Source organism: Anabrus simplex, chromosome 1 (assembly GCF_040414725.1).
Source record: "Anabrus simplex isolate iqAnaSimp1 chromosome 1, ASM4041472v1, whole genome shotgun sequence".
Lineage (NCBI taxonomy): Eukaryota > Metazoa > Arthropoda > Insecta > Orthoptera > Tettigoniidae > Anabrus > Anabrus simplex.
In genome coordinates this window covers 1,612,097,595-1,612,117,471 of record NC_090265.1, presented here as the reverse complement: position 1 = coordinate 1,612,117,471, position 19,877 = coordinate 1,612,097,595, and the positions used below count along the sequence as shown (strand labels likewise).

Here is a 19,877-nt window from a genome sequence, read left to right as displayed (position 1 = left end):
GAAGATGTCACCACTGAAAAATTAAGTAATTTTGTTATTGTGAAGTTTCCTAAACTGACTGAATTTCTCCTTGTTTTGTTTGCGATACATTAAGAAGTTGGAACATTTTTCCACAGATGACACTACCAAGAACTCTGATCATGCACTCTGGTACAAGGTGAAAGAACTTATAACTTAAAGAAGTTTTGCATTTCTAGGTTTTCCATAACTGATCTATGTTCATTTATTTTTGGGTTGGCAATACTTCCTTTTCTTTCCACCAGGTTTGAATCTAACCAATCATAAATGTTTGTAATTAATTTCCAACCAATCCCGCATTTCTCGTTCACTTTGAATCTGCCAATAAAAATTAAGAGGGTGTGTCCTGATTAGTCTTGAATGCTCCCGAACCTTCCCTGGGGGTATATAAGTTGCGGCTTTTCATGTTTCCTTGTCAAATGATCGTCGTCTTTCTGTGTGTGTGTTAAGGCAGGAGGCGGGGCCGCCTCTTTCTTCGGTCAGAAGAACATCTATAAGGTAATGGCCACGTAAAATTTATCTTTCATGCTAACTCCGCAGCTTTATTCGAGGGGAAGGTCCGAATCTTTAATTATGTAACAATACTTTTCTAAAATGTAACTTTTCTTTCGGCCAATGTAAAAACTTCGTAAAATCTTTAATTGTAAATCGGGGATAGAGAGTGAATTACCCTCTCGAGCTCCCCTTCATCTTGGGTTGAGGTGTCTGCGATTTTGCAACCTTTCTTTCCTGTAATGTATTACAGATAATTTCCATTCGGGCCACCTCAAGTAGCTTGGGATTAGCCTCTGGTTCATCAGCCGAGAGCCCTGTAGGTTTTAATGTTTCATTATCTGGGAGCGCAGTGTACGCCTCCATTCAGTTTGTGTTCGGGCCGTTTATTTAACCTGTTCTTTTTCGCAAAGGCCTTTGTAGGTTGGGTACTAGATACCCCTGTGTGAAAACCAATTTAAATTGTAAATTGTGGCTTGAGGGGCCAGAGATTGTAAATTTTGATGTAATGTAACCTTGAGTGGGCAGTAAGACACTGAGAGCCTGTCAGCTCTTCTTCAGAATTTTTGTAATAGTAACGAGTGCCTCTGGAAGGCTAGATATTGTATTTTTGGGAGCAAGTGCTCTTGAATTAGGGGATTTCTGCCCTTAACTAAATAATACCACTTTCAATTGTAAATTTGTAACCTAGGGGTTTGTAGCCCAGAATTGTCAAGATCTGAATCTTGAATTTTCCAATTTATGAAATTGTCATTGTACCTGATGTTCACTGTTATGAAAAATTATTAAGTTTGAAGTTCTAAAAGAAATACAACCTTCAGTTCAAGTTTTAAATTAATTTTGACATTGTAGATAGACCCATTCACACCTTCTTTAACCTCTTTCTGCTCCATGGGTAACCCCGTAATAATAATAATAATAATAATAATAATAATAATAATAATAATAATAATAATAATAATAATAATAATAATAATAATAATAATATAGCTGGGTGCAGCCCTTCTTGGGCAGATCTTCCATGGAGTATCGTGTTATATGTCGTGCATGAGTTGTGAACAAGTATATAGGTAGTACAAATATTTACTCACCGAGCCATTGGAATTAACAATTTGCAGTTAAAATCTCACAACTCAGCCTGGAAACGAACGCGGGCTCCATCGGATTACATACTAAGGCACTACCACGCGGTCAAGAAGGCAGATAAAATTCATTACTAGACTTACTAATCGAGAAAGGAATATTTCCCCAAAACCCTAGTGAAAGAGACAACTATCACGACAGTAAAAACAGACTACAGTATGAATATGGGATATAAAAAGGAGGCAGCCGAAGTATGAGGTCTGAGTCTTTAAGGAAGGAAGGGAGTGAGAGAGAGAGAGAGACTTTTCCATCTGCTAAGTCATTCAGGCTGTCACCTTGTCCAAGGAGCGCACGTGCGTCGGCGAGTACCAGAGAAATGCCAATGTGGTCATCTTTCAGTCTGGCGATATCCCTAAAAATGCACGAATTTTATCTCATTGCTGAACTTTTGGTACGTGCTGTAAACTTAGAGCTATTAAATAAATGAATGAGAAAATCTTATTGAATGCTTTTGACATTACCGAAACCCACTTTCAACCTATTAGGTCGCTTTACGTACATTTAGTACGTGTTGAAGAGATGTTAAGTACAGAACAAAAATGGCCAACCAGACACCGGTGGGATCCGAACCCAGAATCACCAGATTTCGCGTCGGTTGCTCTAACAATTGAGCTATGGTGGCCTAGGCCATCTTTGTTCTGTTGGAAATGATCTAAGCTACAGGTCTGGTACTACTACCATCACACTGTAGAGTGCGTTAAAGTTGCCCATTGAGGGCCAAGTCAATGTATATTGAATTTTCACGACCGCATTGTAATCGACTGGTTGGCCATTTTGTTATGATCTTAACATCTCTTCAACACTTACTAAATGTACGTAACACGACCTAATAGGTTGAAAGTCGGTTTCGATTACAATTCGGTCGTGAAAATTCAATATTCTTTTGACATTATCTTAATTAAAGCATACATTACAACTAACCCCACCTCACTGATTTCTAGCAACGAAGAAAATAAGAAATTTCAGCTGTGTATATGATGATAGGTTCAAATTTATGTCTACTAGTTTTATTTATTTATTTATTTATTTATTTATTTATTTATTTATTTATTTATTTATTTATTTATTTATTTATTTATTTATTTATCTTTTCAAGACATTCTCATAAGTCATAAGCGAAGAGAGGAGGAAATGAAGGTATGTAAACAAAATTCTTACGTAAACATAGCAATAATGTTCAGCATTATACAACCAGTCCGCCTCTGTGGTGTAGTGGTTAGCGTGATTAGCTGCCACCCCCGGAGGCCTGGGTTCGATTCCCGGCTCTGCCACGAAAATTTGAAAAGTGGTATGAGAGCTGGAACGGGGTCCACTCAGCCTCGGGAGGTCAACTGAGTAGAGGTGGGTTCGATTCCCACCTCAGCCATCCTGGAAGTGGTTTTCCGTGGTTTCCCACTTCTCCTCCAGGCGAATGCCGGGATGGTACCTAACATTTAATTTACTTCTATGACTTGATAAGCCTCCGTGGCTCAGACGGCAGCGCGTCGGGCTCTCACCGCTGAATACCGTGGTTCAAATCCCGGCCACTTCCTTCCCTCTTCCTTGCCTATCCCTTCCAATCTTCCCATCCCTCCACAAGGCTCCTGTTCAGCATAGCTGGGGAGGCCGCCTGGGCGAGGTACTGGTCATACTCCCCAGTTGTATCCCCCGACCAAGAGTCTGAAGCTCTAGGACACTGCGAGGTGGTAGAGGTGGGATCCCTCGCTAAGTCCGAGGGGAAAACCGAACCTGGAGGGTAAACAGATGATGATGATGATGATGATTAACAATACAGTTATGATATATTTACTTCGTAATATACTGCTCAATATAGCATATATACAAAGTAATTTAAATTTACTTCTATGACTTGATAAGCCTCCGTGGCTCAGACGGCAGCGCGTCGGGCTCTCACCGCTGAATACCGTGGTTCAAATCCCGGCCACTCCATGTGAGATTTGTGCTGGACAAAGCGGAGGCGGGACAGGTTTTTCTCCGGGTATTCCGGTTTTCTCTGTCATCTTTCATTCCAGCAACACTCTCCATTCTCGTATCATAGCATTCGTCAGTCATGAATAAATCACTTTGGGAGTGGCGACCCCATTGTAATAATAGCCTGAATATATGGCTCATTCATTACATCCCTGACCCGGTCAAAGACTGAAAAGCAGGTTGTAGGCTTTCTTTCTATGACTTGAGTGATCTGCAGATGCTAATTCTTGATAGGACGAAACGTGTCCTTCCTTATTTAATTAATTTCCAGATTTTTCAGTTTAACTTTTAATGATATTACAAATAGCGTTTAACTGACAGAATTTTTTTTCATATTGTCATATATGAAACTTTTAATGTAATTTGTAGGATATTAAGGACACCTGAAATCTGCCCTTAAAAACTGGATGACCAAGCTCGATAGCTGCAGTCGCTTAAGTGCGGCCAGTATCCAGTAATCGGGAGATAGTGGATTTGAGCCCCAATGTCGGCAGCCCCGAAGGTGGTTTTCCGTAGTTTCCCACTTTCACACCAGGCAAATGCCGGGGCTGTACCTTAATTAAGGCCACGGCCGCTTCCTTCCAATTCCTAGGTCTTTCCTCTCCCATCGTCGCCGTAAGACATATCTGTGTCGGTGCGACGTAAAGGAAATAGCAAGAAGAAAAAGTGGATGATGAGACTAAGTGAAACTTTTATACAGCCAGGGACTCCAACAAAGAAGATCCTTCTGTGTCACTGTTGATGCCAACGAATCAAATACATGGGCGTTGATTTCCGTTCCAAATCTCCAGTGAGCTGGTTTCCTTCAACATTCATTAAGCTATGACCTTGTGACTCATGCACTGTTTTACTTGCCAAATCTTTTGCGACACTTGAACAATAGCAAAAGACCATAATCAATCTGAACATTGCATATCTGCAAGTTTTAAAGAATATTTGAATGTTACAGTCAGGATTATTCTAAATTTAAAGAAATATTTGAATGACTAGCTTTCTGTTAAATGGTATGCTTTTGTTGGATGCTAAATTTTTATGTTTTGCAATATGATCATAAGAATGTTGGTAGATCAAACCACACATCCTAAACCTGTTTATAATACTGTACCGAGCTCGGTAGCTGCAGTCGCTTAAGTGCGGCTAGTATCCAGTATTCGGGAGATAGTGGTTTCGAAACCCACTGTCGGCAACCCTAAAGATGGTTTTCCGTGGTTTCTCATGTCACACCAGGCTGCACCTTAATTAAGGCCATGGCTGCTTCCTTCCTTCCCACTCTTAGCCCCTTTTCTTCCCCTTCGTCGCCATAGACCTATCTGTGTCGGTGCGACGTAAAGCAACTGGTAAAGAAAAAGTAATAATAATACCGTATATCCAGTGGTCTCGTCCACTACAGCTCGTAGTGGAGCTGTAGCAAAGTGTACGGTTTATCATCGAACCTTTAAATGACGATTCAACGAGCAAGGAAGGCTAACAATGAGTTGAACTGATGGTTGGAGAATTTAGAAGGATAAAAGGGAGTAAGATATCCAGAGAATGCTTTTTGCTCAAAATATTGTATATTACGGTATTTACATTTTAATTCTGAAAACATTCTTAGCAGACAAAATAGGGGTTCCCAAAGACAAAGACACCTGCGTACAGGCCATGAAGGCCCTTGGAGGAGTGGAAGGTAAAGGCTTCCACCATTCTCAACCAAGCTCTACGCCCGGCCGCCTTTGCCCCCAGGAATTAACCTGGTACTCATTTTTGGTGTAGGCTGTGTGAACCTCAGGGCCATATGCACCTCCCGAAGTGGAAATCTCGTTTCTTAAATTTTACAACTTCCTGACGGGGATTCTAACCCACGTCCTTCCGGGCGAACCGAGCAAGCTTTTACCGTCTCGGCCAGGCAGCCCCTAAGTAGGGGTTCCCATACTACGAAAAACGTAAAATTAAACATTTTTCTCATTTATACCGAAAGTTGAAGGGCTAAAGGGGCTGAAAAGGTTTCAGACTAATAAAAAATTCGAAAATAATTTCCGGTCTAAATGCACTTTCGGAAAAACAGCCTAAAAACGCTGGTTTCTTTAGTCGGATTCTTTTTTATTCAAATCCTAGCCATTTAACTTATTTACATAATTCTTTCTCTAATGTATTCCTTGGTTAAATACCCTCACATGCTTTTAGATTTTTTTTAAATGTCCACACCGAATATAGGTATCAGGGCTTCAGTGAAACTCTGCACCAATGCACTTTACCGCTCGTAGTGGCCCTTAAGTGAAACAATGCATTGACCCCTCCAAGAGCCTTCATGGCCTGTACGGAAAAGGCTTTGCTTTGCTTTACATATACACACATTCATGGAAGAAGAATGATAGCTGAGCAGCATCGTTACTGGATTATCAACCAGGTGGCCACCATTCCAACCTCGACCTTTGAATGTCAAGTTTGAAATGAATAGTCTCATTACTGTTGTTCGGATTCCACGTAAAGTGGAGGTTAATTTATTAATACCATGATATCAACAGTCATTTACAACTATAAGCTGTTCGGCTACATGACTACATGGCTTGACCTTCATTCGTTGGGGCCCCAGGTTCCACTCGTGGCTAGACCGTGGTATTTTAAACATAAATTCCCTTGCCCCGACGACTGGCTTCTGGTTCGATTCCCATTATTCCTGCAACTAGCATACCATACACAGTATTACCCTCCAACAGACAAACACGCAGTTTCCTATGTACAGCAGACGCCGTCCATACTTGTCGGAAGGTCTACCTTATAAGGCCTTCTCAAGACTAGCAAAAGCCACACGATAATGAAGCCAGGTTCAGTAAATATAGAGGTAGAGGAATTAATGACGTGTTTAAAATTCCCGTCCGTGCCGCGAATCGAACCCAGGACCCTCTGAGCTGAAAGCCAGTACGCCGACCATTTAAAGAGCCATAATAATAATAATAATAATAATAATAATAATAATAATAATAATAATAATAATAATAATAATAATATTTTAACGTACTACTAACCATTTTAAGATTTTCAGAGATGCCGAGATGCCGAATTTTGCCCTATACGAGTTCTTCTGCGTGCGGATGAAGCTTTTGACACGGACTGGCGTATCTCACCACCGCACTGAACAGGGATCGAAGCCTCCAACTATGGTTCAGAAATCCGGCGCTCTACCGACTGAACCACGTATCCCGGCAAGCATAGACAATTTTCGGTCTAGAAACAGTCTACCGGAATGCCATGTTCCCAATCAGAAAGGGAGTTATTTGGCGTTCCAGTAAATTTACTGACGGATCTCGTAAATGTATGCAGTCTTGATATCCACTGTCTTCGCCGGTATTCGATTCTGTAAGCTTGACCACAGCCCCCCCCCCCCAAAATGCCAGTTTCTTGACAACTTCACATCTGACCTAGATAATAGAAAAAGTATTCATAAGCTATGCTATACTACTCCGACTCAGCATAGTGACGTTCGGTTCACAGGGACGCGGGTTCAATTCCCGTCCGGGACGAGAATATAAACCGCATCTGGTGATGAATATTTGTGTTCGTTTCAGTACATACAGTAATCTTCATTTAAATATAAAACGCAGGTACCTCTACAAACCATCTCAGAAACTCGCAATAGTGAATATCGTCTTTGCTGGGACAAAACCTCCTATGTGATAATATTTTTGGAGATATACTGACCCGCAGCGCATACATTATGAAGAGCGAGAATGCCTTGACAATATTCACACAATATTGCACCTTAGATGACAGAACGTCCGCCTCTGTGGTGTAGTGGCTAGTGTGATTAGCTGCCACCCCCAGAGGCCCGGGTTCGATTCCTGGCTCTGGCACGAAATTTGAAAAGTGGTACGAGGGCTAGAACGGGGTCCACTCAGCCTCAGGAGGTCAACTCAGCCATCCTAAAAGTGATTTTCCGTGGTTTCCCACTTCTCCTCCAGGCAAATGTCGGATTGGTACCTAACTTAAGGCCACGGCCGCTTCCTTCCCTCTTCCTTGTCTACTGTATCCCTTCCAAACTTTCCAACTCCCCCACAAGGCCCCTGTTCAGCAGAGCACGTGAGGCCGCCTGGGCGAGGTATTGGTCATTTCCTCCAGTTGTATCCTCTGACCCAGAGTCTGAAGCTCCAGGACACTGCTCTTGAGACGGCAGAGGAGGGATCCCTCGCTGAGTCCGAGAGAAAATCCGATTCTGGAAGGTAAACAGATTACGAACGAACGAAGATGTCAGAACATTACCGGCCAAAGTTCTAAGCTAAATATTTCACATAGGAGGCTTTTTCTCGGCAGCGACGATATATTCCTCCACATACAGTATGGTTAGCATCAGGAAAGGATCAGGCTGTAAAACCGGACTAAATCCACATATTGGAAGTAGCTGCCAAAAGGCCAGGGAGAAGAAGATGAAGGAAAGTAAAAGAAGGAGAAGGAGAAGAAGAAGAAGAAGAAGAAGAAGAAGAAGAAGAAGAAGAAAATAGGCTATACTACAAATTCAGTACTGGCTACTATTCCCAAGTATCTTCGGTCTGAGTGACCAACTGAAGACCACTGTGCTCCTATGATGAAATAAACTTGATAATTATTGCTGTTTTAAGATATCAAACGTCGAGGTCATCGACCTTTAAGATGAAATTCTACCATGTGCCGGATTTATAAACCGGTTCTCTAGACCCCTTGGCCCAGTGGTTCAAATTTTGTGGAGCACATAGATCACAAAGATCGCCAAAACTTGTTTCTTCTCCTTCATCTTTCTCAGCATTTTCCCAATTATATAAGGTAGGCACTTAAATTATTAAGCCCAGTTTTACGGCCGGATTCCCTCCTTGACGCCAACTCCATGTGGAGGGATGAATTCACTATGGTGTGTGTCGGTGTTGGTTGGCAGTAATCATAATGTTTTTGTTTTTACGATCCACAAACTACCTTTGCGATTTGCGAAGACGCAAAGGTGCCGGAAGTTTGTCTCTTGGGAGTTTTCTAACATGCAGAGACGAGTCTGACGCATTTGAGCACCTTCAAGTACTACCAGATTGCGCCGGAATCGAACCCGCCAACTTGAACTCAGAAGACCAGAGCTCTACCGCGTGAGCTATTGGCGTTAGTTGCTAGTGTGATGTATTCTATTTAAATGGAGGTGTGTATTACGACGATTACAAGCAATGAACGCTCGGGTTAGGGGAATAAGCCAAACGCGGCTTAAGTCCCTGATCCAGCCGGGAATCGAATCTGGCGCTTTCTGGACCGAAGGCCACAACATTCAGTCAAAGAGCCGGGCAAAGCTCGCCGGAACTTAATAAAGTATTATTGCTGTTCTATAAAGGAATAATATTTTAGTGTTAATGTATTTATTTTTAATTGAAATTAATTAGTTTCTACATTTTCTAGATTAATAATAAATACAATCATCACTGCCATCGTATCATAAAATTAACATTTGAACACCGTTAAACAGGGTTACTTTGTACCAGCTTTTTCTTAAATTTTCCAGTTGTTTGATGCTTCAACGTTAACCTAATCATGATTTATGATGCTGCGATAATTGTGTGTAAATATAACGCCTGTTTTTGTGTTTCCAAGGGGCATATTTCAGAATACTTCAGGAATGTTTAATCATGTTAGGAAAATATTATGGTAAAATGACTGGAATATTTTGTGCTATTAAGATACGATGAAGACAGTTTCAGTTATTATTATTATTATTATTATTATTATTATTATTATTATTATTATTATTATTATTATTATTATTTCTTAATCTGTTTACCCTCCACGATTGGTTTTTCCCTCGGACTCAGCGAGGGACCCCACCTCTACTGCCTCAAGGGCAGTGTCCTGGAGCTTCAGACATCGGGTCGGGAATACAACTGGGGAGGAAGACCAGTACATCGTCCAGGCTGCCTCACCTGCTATGATGAACAGGGGCCTTTTGGGGGGGATGAGAAGATTGGAAGGGATAGACAAGGAAGAGGGAAGGAAGTGGTCGTGGGCTTAAGTTAGGTGCCATCCCGGCATTTGCCTGGAGGAGAAGTGGGAAACCACGAAAAAACCACTTCGAGGATGGTTGAGGTGGGAATCGAACCCATCTCTACTCAGTTGACCTCCCGAGGCTGAGTGGACCCCGTTCCAGTCCTCGTAACAATTTTCAAGTCTCGTGACAGAGCCGAGAATCGAACTCGGGCCTTCGGGGGTGGCAGCTAATCACGCTAACCACTACACCACAGAGGCGGACATTATTATTATTTATTTATTTATTTATTCATTTTTCCCTAAATTGTTGAGAAAATTCAAGGGTAGTGAATGGAGAAAAAGCATTGCCCCACGAACAACAAGGTGCCTCCTTCCCCTCTTAAAATTACAATACTAAATAATTATAGGCTCTAAAGTGTGCGTATACAGGCTGGTCGGACACAAAGCGAATCGAGTGTATGAACGTTAGAGCGTTGAACACGCTAATAAATAATGTGGAAAAAAAAATGTCTCTCTCCATTGTCATTTCATCAGCTGGTGAACTTAGCCAATCAGATAGTTTTGAGGGCCAATTCAAATGGCTTTGTGAGGAGGCGTTGCTATATCTGCACGTGGCTTAAGACAACATGACAACGGCGCGATATATATTCTACCGGGTGATACAGCTGCCCCTATTTTTTTCCAAACATATGCAACCAGCTAGGAACTAAATGTCTCTTAGTCCTATCTTGCGCAACATCTTACAGCAATTGTATGTACAGTTAGTACTATGACCGTTCACAACGTAACTGGTTCATGTACTGATGTCTTGGAAAGGTACAGTACGATATAGACTTCCCCATACAATGCAGAAACGGTAGGCACAAAAGACAGTAAGTGAGGCCCATCTCAAAAACATTGTACCATTGTATGTAGAGCGGAGTCCAATACTCCAGTCATTTTTACGAAACGTTACTGTACTGCACAAACCATAGCCACTCCTTTAGCTGTCAGTAGAGATTTGTGCACCTGATTGGTATCAGATATTTTCATTTAAGAAATATTTTCATTTTATATTTAAGAAATTGTGTTACGAGAAACTTCTATTACGCTCTCTCACAAGACTCTAACAGACACTTGAAGTGCGCCTGCGCTGTGAGTGAGTTTCTACATTGGTTGTTCCCCCTCCTGTCCCTTCCACTTCCCTTCTCAAACGTAGTCTTGGTGGCTGGTTGCATCCAGCGTTAGATTCTCACTAATTATTTGTCGCTCTCTTGAGCAACTACTGGGAGGTTCCTTTCGAACCCAAGCCTTCTGGGCTGCGAACATCGGAGCGTAAGTCGTGAGTGAATGTTGTATGTGTGTGTATTGAGTGAGAGGTTAATGCTTGTGGCCGCGAATGTGTGTGTAAGTGGATTTGAGTTGTGCTTCTGTGTGTGCTGTGCTGTTTGGATGGGCCGGGTTCGTAGTCCAGGGGCCTATGGCCAGTTGGAGGCCGTTTCTTTTTCTTTAATGTTAACGTTTAATATTACTTTCTAGTACTACTTGTTTCCATTATATTTTCTGGAGATAATAGATATCCTGTTCTTTCTTGTACGTAAGATGCCAATAGGAGTTTATTGGTTTACTTTTGAAAGAGTGCTTCAGTTATAATGTTGTACATATGTTGTTGTCAGTGAATAAAAGACAGATGGATTTACAGATGGAAAGCTCCCTCACCTCGGTCCACCTAGCTTCCTCTCTGGGAATGTTCCTATTTTCCTAGGCCCTTATGTTAGCACCTTCTCATTGGTTCAAGAGGCCATTTTCTTTCGACAGAGAAGGGAGGGCACGGTATGATAGAAAACGTGATAGGTAAGGACCAATTACAGACATGTCAATTCACCGCCATTTTGTATAGTCTCATCAGATCGAAATTGATAGAAACGCATTTTTCACAGTATGATATAATCTATGACATGCAAATGCTGTACAGAAGTTGTGATAGCTTACGCCATGTAATTACTACCGTTACGGCGTTCAATAAAGTCATCAAACTGGACCATAAGGCTGTAACACATCAGTAAATTTACAAAGCAAGAACTTTCGTTCTCCTTGTGAATACAGAGTTGTAAGAGCTAGACGTTCAAGTAGTAAGTAGCTGCGCGGAATTAGGCACGTTAGATGTACCTGGATAAGCCACAGAAAGCAGTGAGGGTTCGAAAAATTATTGAGTCATGCCTTTTCTTTAAATTTCATTTCTTGCTCTTCTAGGCATCCTTTTCGAAGACTTCACTTTTCTGAAGTCTCAGATATTCTTCTAGGGACGTTATAATAAACAGACATAATAATTATCGCCACGTAAACACCGACTGTCCGCCTCTGTGGTGTAGTGGTTAGCGTGATTAGCTGCCACCCCCGGAGGCCCGGGTTCGATTCCCGGCTCTGCCACGAAATTTGAAAAGTGGTACGAGGGCTGGAACGGGGTCCACTCAGCCTCGGGAGGTCAACTGAGTAGAGGTGGGTTCGATTCCCACCTCAGCCATCCTGGAAGTGGTTTTCCGTGGTTTCCCACTTCTCCTCCAGGCGAATGCCGGGATGGTACCTAACATTCGGCCACGGCCGCTTCCTTCCCTCTTCCTTGTCTATCCCTTCCAATCTTCCCATCCCTCCACAAGGCCCCTGTTCAGCATAGCAGGTGAGGCCGCCTGGGCGAGGTACTGGTCATTCTCCCCAGTTGTATCCCCGACCAAGAGTCTGAAGCTCCAGGACACTGCCCTTGAGGCGGTAGAGGTGAGATCCCTCGCTGTGTCCGAGGGAAAAGCCGACCCTGGAGGGTAAACAGATGATGATGATGATGATGAAACACCGACTACGGACAAATTCATTGTGAATACCACCTGAAACGTAGTGCCGTACTCATTTAACAAAGTAATAGGCAGGCCTACCTGCTCTTCTCGTAGTGAATAGTTGCAACTATCTGGGCTTAAGAGAGATGTGATTCTTTAACATACTGTGGTGTTTGCAGCAAGGTAAACCTGTCTGCATATTCCAGTTCAGAATTTGTTCGTTCGTTCGTAATCTGTTTACCCTCAAGATTCGATTTTTCCCTCGGACTCAGCGAGGGATCCCACCTTTACCGCCTCAAGGGCAGTGTCCTGGAGCTCCAGACTTTGAGTCGGGGGATACAACTGGGGAAGATAACCAGTACCTCGACCAGGTGGCCTCACCTGCTATGCTGAACAGGGGCCTTGTGAAGGACAGGCAAGGAAGAGGAAGGGAAGCGGCCGTGCCTTAAGTTAGGTACCATCCCCGCATTTGCCTGGAGGAGAAGTGGGGAAACCACGGAAAACCACTTCGAGGATGGCGGAGGTGGGAATCGACTCCACCTCTACTCAGTTGACCTCCAGAGGCTGAGTGGATCCCGTTCCATCCCTCGTACCAGTTTTCAAATTTCGTGGCAGAGCCGGAAATCGAACCCGGACCTCCGTGTGTAGCAGGTAACTACAGGTAACCACTACACCAGACAGGCGGACAATGACTAGTTACCTCTGCAAATTCTACTCAATTCCACGATTCAATGTCGCAGGTAGGCAAAGGGATTTAGACCTATCTTGCTCTTTACGTTTGAAAGGTGGTCGAATATCTAAGACTGAAAGGGGCAGACGACACACACACTGTATATAAAAAATATGGAGGCCCAATAAAACTACCTTGCGTAACTCCCCTCTAATCATTCCAGGATCTTATAATGTATCACCTGGGCCGATGAACTAGTCTTTCGAAAGCAAAGCATAGGCTTCTCCGTACAGACCATGTACGCCCTGGGAGGGGTGGAAGGTAAAGGCTTCCACTATCCGTGACCTCAGCACTTGATGGGGTAGAGTTGTTAGCTCTACGCCCGGCCGCCTTTGCCCCCAGGAATTAACCTGGTACTCATTTTTTGTGTAGGATGAGTGAACCTCCGGAATTGGAAATCTCATTTCTTAAATTTTATGACTTCCTGACGGGGACTCGAACCCACGTCCTTCCAGGTGAACCGAGCACGCCTTTACCGCCTCGCCCAGACTGCCCCTGGACTAGTGTTTCACCTACTCTAATTTTCTTTCTTTATTTCTTTCTTTCTTTCTTTCTTTCTTTCTTTCTTTTTTCCAGAGTTGGTTTTACCCTCGGGCAGTGCTGGAGCGTGAGACTTTGGGTCGGGTGATACAACTGGGGAGGAAGTCCAGTACCTCGCCCAGGCGGCCTCACCTGCTATGCTGAACAGCGGCCTTGTGAAGGGATAGGAAGAGGGAAGGAAGTGGCCGTGGCCTTAAGCAAGGTACCATCCCAGCATTTACCTGCAGGAAAAGTGGGGAAACCACGGAGAACCACTTGGAGGATGGCTGAGGTGGGAATCGAACCCTCCTCTATTCAGTTGACCTTCTGAGGCTGAGTGGACCCTTTCCAACCATCGTACCACTTTTCAAACTTTGTGGCAGAGCTGGGATTGGAACCCGGCCTCCGGGGGTGGCAGCTAGTCACACAAAATACTACAACAGAGAGGCGGACTACTCTAATTTTGTGAGTTATTTTTTCTAGAAATTTAGCCACCTATTCAGTCACTCGTTTGTCTAGCCCAATAGCCTTAATTTTCATATGTAGCCTCCCATAATCTACCCTATTTAAAGTCGAATAATGATACAGTCTATTTGATCACGTGAATCTAAAATATCTGGTATATCAGTCCCTGTACTTAGGTACGTGGATATTATCTACTATTAATTCATTACGGGGTTTGTGGAAGTGGCGATTGTATTTTAAGGGGAATAACAACGAGATGACCATCCCTTTGTCATATAAGTGAAAGAAGAAAGACGAACATTCTTGACCCTTGTAAGAAAAAGTGGGGACAGGGGTATTAGGTAATGAAGATAATATACAGTATATGAATGCTGGAAAATTAAAAACTCCCTTGGCCGCATAAACCTTATGCAATCAGGATGATGAAGAACCAGAGTTGACCGGAAAGGACAGTCGAAGTGTATTCTCTGTCAGGGCTGGGGATCCGTGATCGCTATACACGTCTCACAAATCACAAATTGAATTACCCTAGAGAGGAGAGGTGTTAGTACTTCTAACTGAAATCTTTTAGGCTTATGGTAGGTGACAAATAAGCTGCAATTCAACATTTTCCTGGGGTGAGTGTGCAAAATATCGTGGAAAGTCACTTTGAGGACAGCTTGTACCAACATCGCGAGTCGAACTTGGGATCCCCGAAGGTCGCAGCTAATATCTGATTGCGAAACGCCTGCCTACGGATAAACATCCAAACAGTTCAGTTTGTTTACTGATACAGCATTCAGCATTGTCCGCAGATTCGCTTTCATTTCCACCAACAATCACGACAGAGAGAAGCTCTATTCTGGGAGGTCTATAGTAGAACCAAGGGACTTCTAGTTCAGTCTGATACTGCTCCCTCCCACTAAAGTCACGTTCATCACATTTATCTTTCGCATCTGAACTCACTTGCTGAAGATCAGCTACTGTTCTCTTCCCACAGAGCAATCACAATGTCTTTCGTAGTAATTCCCTCGACGTGCTGAGTAGCTCGTACGGTGGAGCGCTGGCCTTCTGAGCCCAACTTGGCAGGTTCGATCCTGGCTCAGTTCGGTGGTAGTTGAAAGTGCCAGAACACCACAGCAGGACAAAATTCCGGCACGCTGGCGTCTCCGAAAACCATAAAAATGTAGTTAGTCGGAAGTAAAATTATTATTATTATAACAAATTGCTTTACGTCGCACCAACAGAGATAGGTCTTATTCTGACGATGGGAAAAGAAAAGGTTAGGAGTTGGAAGGAAGCGACCGTATCCTTAATAAAGGTACAACTCCAGCATTTGTCTGGTGTGAAAATGGGAGACCACGGAAAACAATCTTCAGGGCTGCCGACAGTGGACTTCGAACCCACTATCTCCCGAATGCAAGCTCACAGCTGCGTGACCCTAACCGCACGACTAACTCGCTGAGATTATTATTATTATTATTATTATTATTATTATTATTATTATTATTATTATTATTATTATTATTATAGTATGTATGTCTACCGCGTTGTCCCGTTTTTTGATATGAGGTCGGGGGTGAATTTTTTTTAAATTCCGTGTGGACATTTCTAGCCTGGTGCAGCCCCTGTAGGACACACCCTCCGACGATGGCGGTTGGCACCTGCCGTGTTATTCTCCTTTTTTTTTCTTTGCTATTTGTTTTACGTCGCACCGACACAGATACGTCTTATGGCGACGATAGGACGGGAGAGGGCTGGAAGTGGGAAGAAAGCGGTCGTGGCCTTAATTAAGGTACAGCCCCAGCATTTGCCTGGTGTGAAAATGGGAAACCACGGAAAACCATCTTCAGAGCTGCCGACAGTGGGGTTCGAACCCATTCTCTCCCGAATACTGGACACTGGCCGCACTTAAGCGACTGCAGCTATCGAGCTCGGTGCGTGTTATTCTAGTGGAGAATAGTGTTGTGTGTGAGAGTTTCAGCGATGTTGGGGACAGTACAAATTTCCTGTCCTCGAGCCAAGAGAATTAACCATTTAAGATTAAAATCTGTCCGCCTCTGTGGTGTAGTGGATAGTGTGATTAGCTGCCACTCCCGGAGGTCCGGGTTCGATTACCGGCTCTGCCACGAAATTTCAAAAGTGGTACGAGGGCTGGAACGGGGTCCACTCAGCCTCGGGAGGTCAACTGAGTAGAGATGGGTTCGATTCCCACCTCAGCCATCCTCGAAGTGGTTTTCCGTGGTTTCCCACTTCTCCTCCAGGCAAATGCCGGGATGATACCTAACTTAAGGCCACGGCCGCTTCCTTCCCTCTTCCTTGCCTGTCCTTTCCAATCTTCTCATCCCTCCTCAAGGCCCCCGTTCAGCATAGCAGGCGAGGCCGCCTGGACGAAGTACTGATCATTCTCCCCAGTTGTATCCCCCGACCCAAAAGTCTGGCGCTCCAGGACACTGCCCTTGAGGCGGTAGAGGTGGGATCCCTCGGTTAGTCCGAGGGAAAAATTGACCCTGGAGGGTAAACAGATCAAGAAAAAGAAGAAGAAGATTAAAATCTGTGACCCACCCGGAAATCAATTTTGGGGCCCTCTGAACCGAAGAGCACTATGCTGACCATTCAGCCAAGATGCCGGACGAATATGAGGCGAGATGATATTTATGCCATGTTTTACGGCTGGATGCCCTTTCTGACACCAATCTCTTTTCAGGAGCTAATGGAGATGAAATGAACGATGGTGAATGACAGTGGATAAGGAGGTGGAAGGATTCTGCTGTGGCCTATGAATAAGAACTGTCCTGACATTCGTCTGGAAGTAAACATGGGAAACCATTCTCAGGACAGTCGACGGTGGTTTTCGAACCCACTCGCCTCCGGAATGGAGAGCGTGGCTCCATAGCGTACTCCATTCGGTTATTATAATTATTGTATTTCTTGTTTGAGTAGTGTTAAAAGAGGGAAGAATGTCTCGTTTTATTCCGCTTAAAACAATAATTACCATCACTACTAATAATTTCAAAGAATGTATCCGAAAACGTAGACAGGAATGTGAAGTTATTATCATCCCACACGTGATTCTCAAGGTTTGGTCTTACCTGTCAAAAAAAGTTGAACAGCAGATGTCACACTATCTTCATCGGTACAAAGAGTGCACTTGACCCCGTATCGTTCACTTCCCGTATCGGTTCTTGACTGCACGAGTTGTCTGCGCGCCGTACACAGAATACATCCTTGGCTCACAGCGTCCTTCATCGAACTGAGCCAGCCAAAAGACAGGTTCACTCCGCGGAGCCCGAGCTGCTAAATCCGCTAATCAGTGACGCAGGAGCTTGCCGTCCGCTCAACGCCTCTATGCTCTCCAATTAACGCAAGCATTCTTCTCGTAGCAATGATTGAGCCTCCGCGTCAGGTGTCCTCCCATTCTGTTGCCCACGGATTTCAAGAGAAGACCGCATCCTCCTAGTGATGTCACCTTTATCGACAAGCCACAATATGTACATAATAATAATAATGGCGTGTGGCCTCCGGAGAGGCCTCGTGCAGGTTGTTTGATTTGACACCTGTAGGCGACCTGCGCGTCGTGATGAGGATGAAATGATGATGAAGGCGGCACATACACCCAGTCCCCGTGCCAGAAGAATTAATCAATTAAGGTTAAAACATCCGACCCTCACGGGAATCGAAACCGGGACCCCTGTGACCAAAGGCCAGCACGCTAACCATTTAGCCGGGGAGTCCCATAATATGTGCATGATCTGATAAGCTGTAATACTTCAGGATGTTAATATGGTGATGTTGAATACTTGTATTGCTCGGATGAGTGGCTCAGACCGTTGAGGCACTGGCCTCCTGACCCCAACTTGGCAGGTTCGATCCTGGCTGAGGTCGGTGGTATTTGAAGGTGCTCAAATACGTCAGCCTCGTGTCGGTAGATTTACTGGCATGTAAAAGAACTCCAGCGGGAATAGATACCGGCACCTCGGCATCTCCGAAAACCGTAAAAGTAGTAGTTAGTGGGACGTAAAGCAAATAACATTATATTATTAATACTTTTAAGATCATTATTTGTTAATACTTGTTCACATTATTACCTAACTCTCTATCATTGACAAGTTTACGCAACGTAAACAATACTGTACATATATGCGCATTATTTAAGTGATTTGATAGAATCTGAGGATGTTCTTATAGAACGAAACATGTCATTCTTTGTATATAAGTTGGTATTTTTATAGGTATGTTTATAGTGTTGAAATTGTGTGTGTTTGACAGACGGGAAAGCTTTTATGTTACATTTTACCAAGTCGACACTAGAAAGTAAGAAAGTATGGCTTCATTCTTCTTCTCCTTCATTTTCTTCCTTATCTGTTTACCCTCCAGGGTTGGTTTTTTCCTCGGACTCAGCGAGGGATCCCACCTCTACCGCCTCAAGGGCGGTGTCCTGGAGTGTGAGACATTGGGTCCGGGAATACAACTGCGGAGGATGACCAGTACCTCACCCAGGCGGTATCACCTGCTATGCTGAACAGGGGCCTTGCGGGGGGGGGAGAAGATTGGAAGGGATAGACAAGGAAGAGGGAAGGAAGCGGCCGTGGCCTTAAGTTAGGTACCATCCCGGCATTTCCCTGGAGGAGAAGTGGGAAACCACGGAAAACTACTTCCAGGTTGGTTGAAGTGGGAATAGAACCCACCTCTACTCAGTTGACCTCCCGAGGCTGAGTGCGCCCCGCTCCAGCCCTCGTGCCACTTTTCAAATTTCGTGGCAGAGCCGTAAATCGAACCCGGGCCTCCGGGGGTGGCAGCTAATCAGTAACCACTGCACCACAGAGGCGGACATGACTACATTCTTAACAAATGGTTTGATAAGAGGGCCGATGACCTTAGATGTTAGGTCCCTTTAAACAACAAGCACCATGACTTGAAAAGTCTTTTAGAAACAGATTTTAAGAAAAGTGTGCCTAGCAACACTTCTAGAAATTTTCTGACTGCCAATTTGTTTTGTCAACAGTCCGCCTGGTGGCAATCATCGTTAAGTCTATATGATCTGACACTGTGGTTAGCCGGTTCGAGTCCCGTTGTTCAAAAATATTTCACCATCAGAATACTATTGGCCGACAGGGTAGGAGAGGTGGTGCTATATATAATCACTAGATTGCGTGCCAAAAGCCTAGATTCAGTTCTAAACCTCTCTAAAATTTCCATGTGGAGTGAGGTCAAATGGCACTGTTGATGGTGATTTGTTCGTCGGATGAAGATGTCAAGCCTTGAGCAGACACCTTGGCGCTATTCGACAGGAGTAGGCTATGTTTCGGCACCGGGTTTCACCCTCTCCCTTCCTACAATCATATCATGTCTTTTTTTTTTTTTTTTTTTGCTAGGGGCTTTACGTCGCACCGACACAGATAGGTCTTATGGCGACGATGGGATAGGAACGGCCTAGGAGTTGGAAGGAAGCGGCCGTGGCCTTAATTAAGGTACAGCCCCAGCATTTGCCTGGTGTGAAAATGGGAAACCACGGAAAACCATCTTCAGGGCTGCCGATAGTGGGATTCGAACCTACTATCTCCCGGATGCAAGCTCACAGCCGAGCGCCTCTACGCGCACGGCCAACTCGCCCGGTCATATCATGTCATTCGTCTCATCTCATTGACTCCTCTGATGAGGTTGACGTCAGGAGGAGCATCCGGTCGTAGAAGCTCGCTACAAAGCGTCCTCTCACTTCATACCCGACTCCGTAGAGAAACTGGGCAAGCATTGGACATACGCATTTTGTTATATCAACAGTAACTCCG

General features: G+C 44.0%; 1 protein-coding gene across 1 annotated transcript in view; it reads right to left on the bottom strand.

The window, feature by feature from the left end:
• The window catches only part of LOC136858594 (uncharacterized), a 259,902-nt gene extending 242,477 nt beyond the window's left edge, over positions 1-17,425 (bottom strand). Inside the window, exon 1 of the mRNA XM_067138267.2 lies at positions 17,181-17,425. The gene's annotated coding sequence lies outside the window, so the exon portion shown is untranslated. The remainder of the gene's footprint in view (positions 1-17,180) is intronic.
• Positions 17,426-19,877: the final 2,452 nt, after the last annotated feature.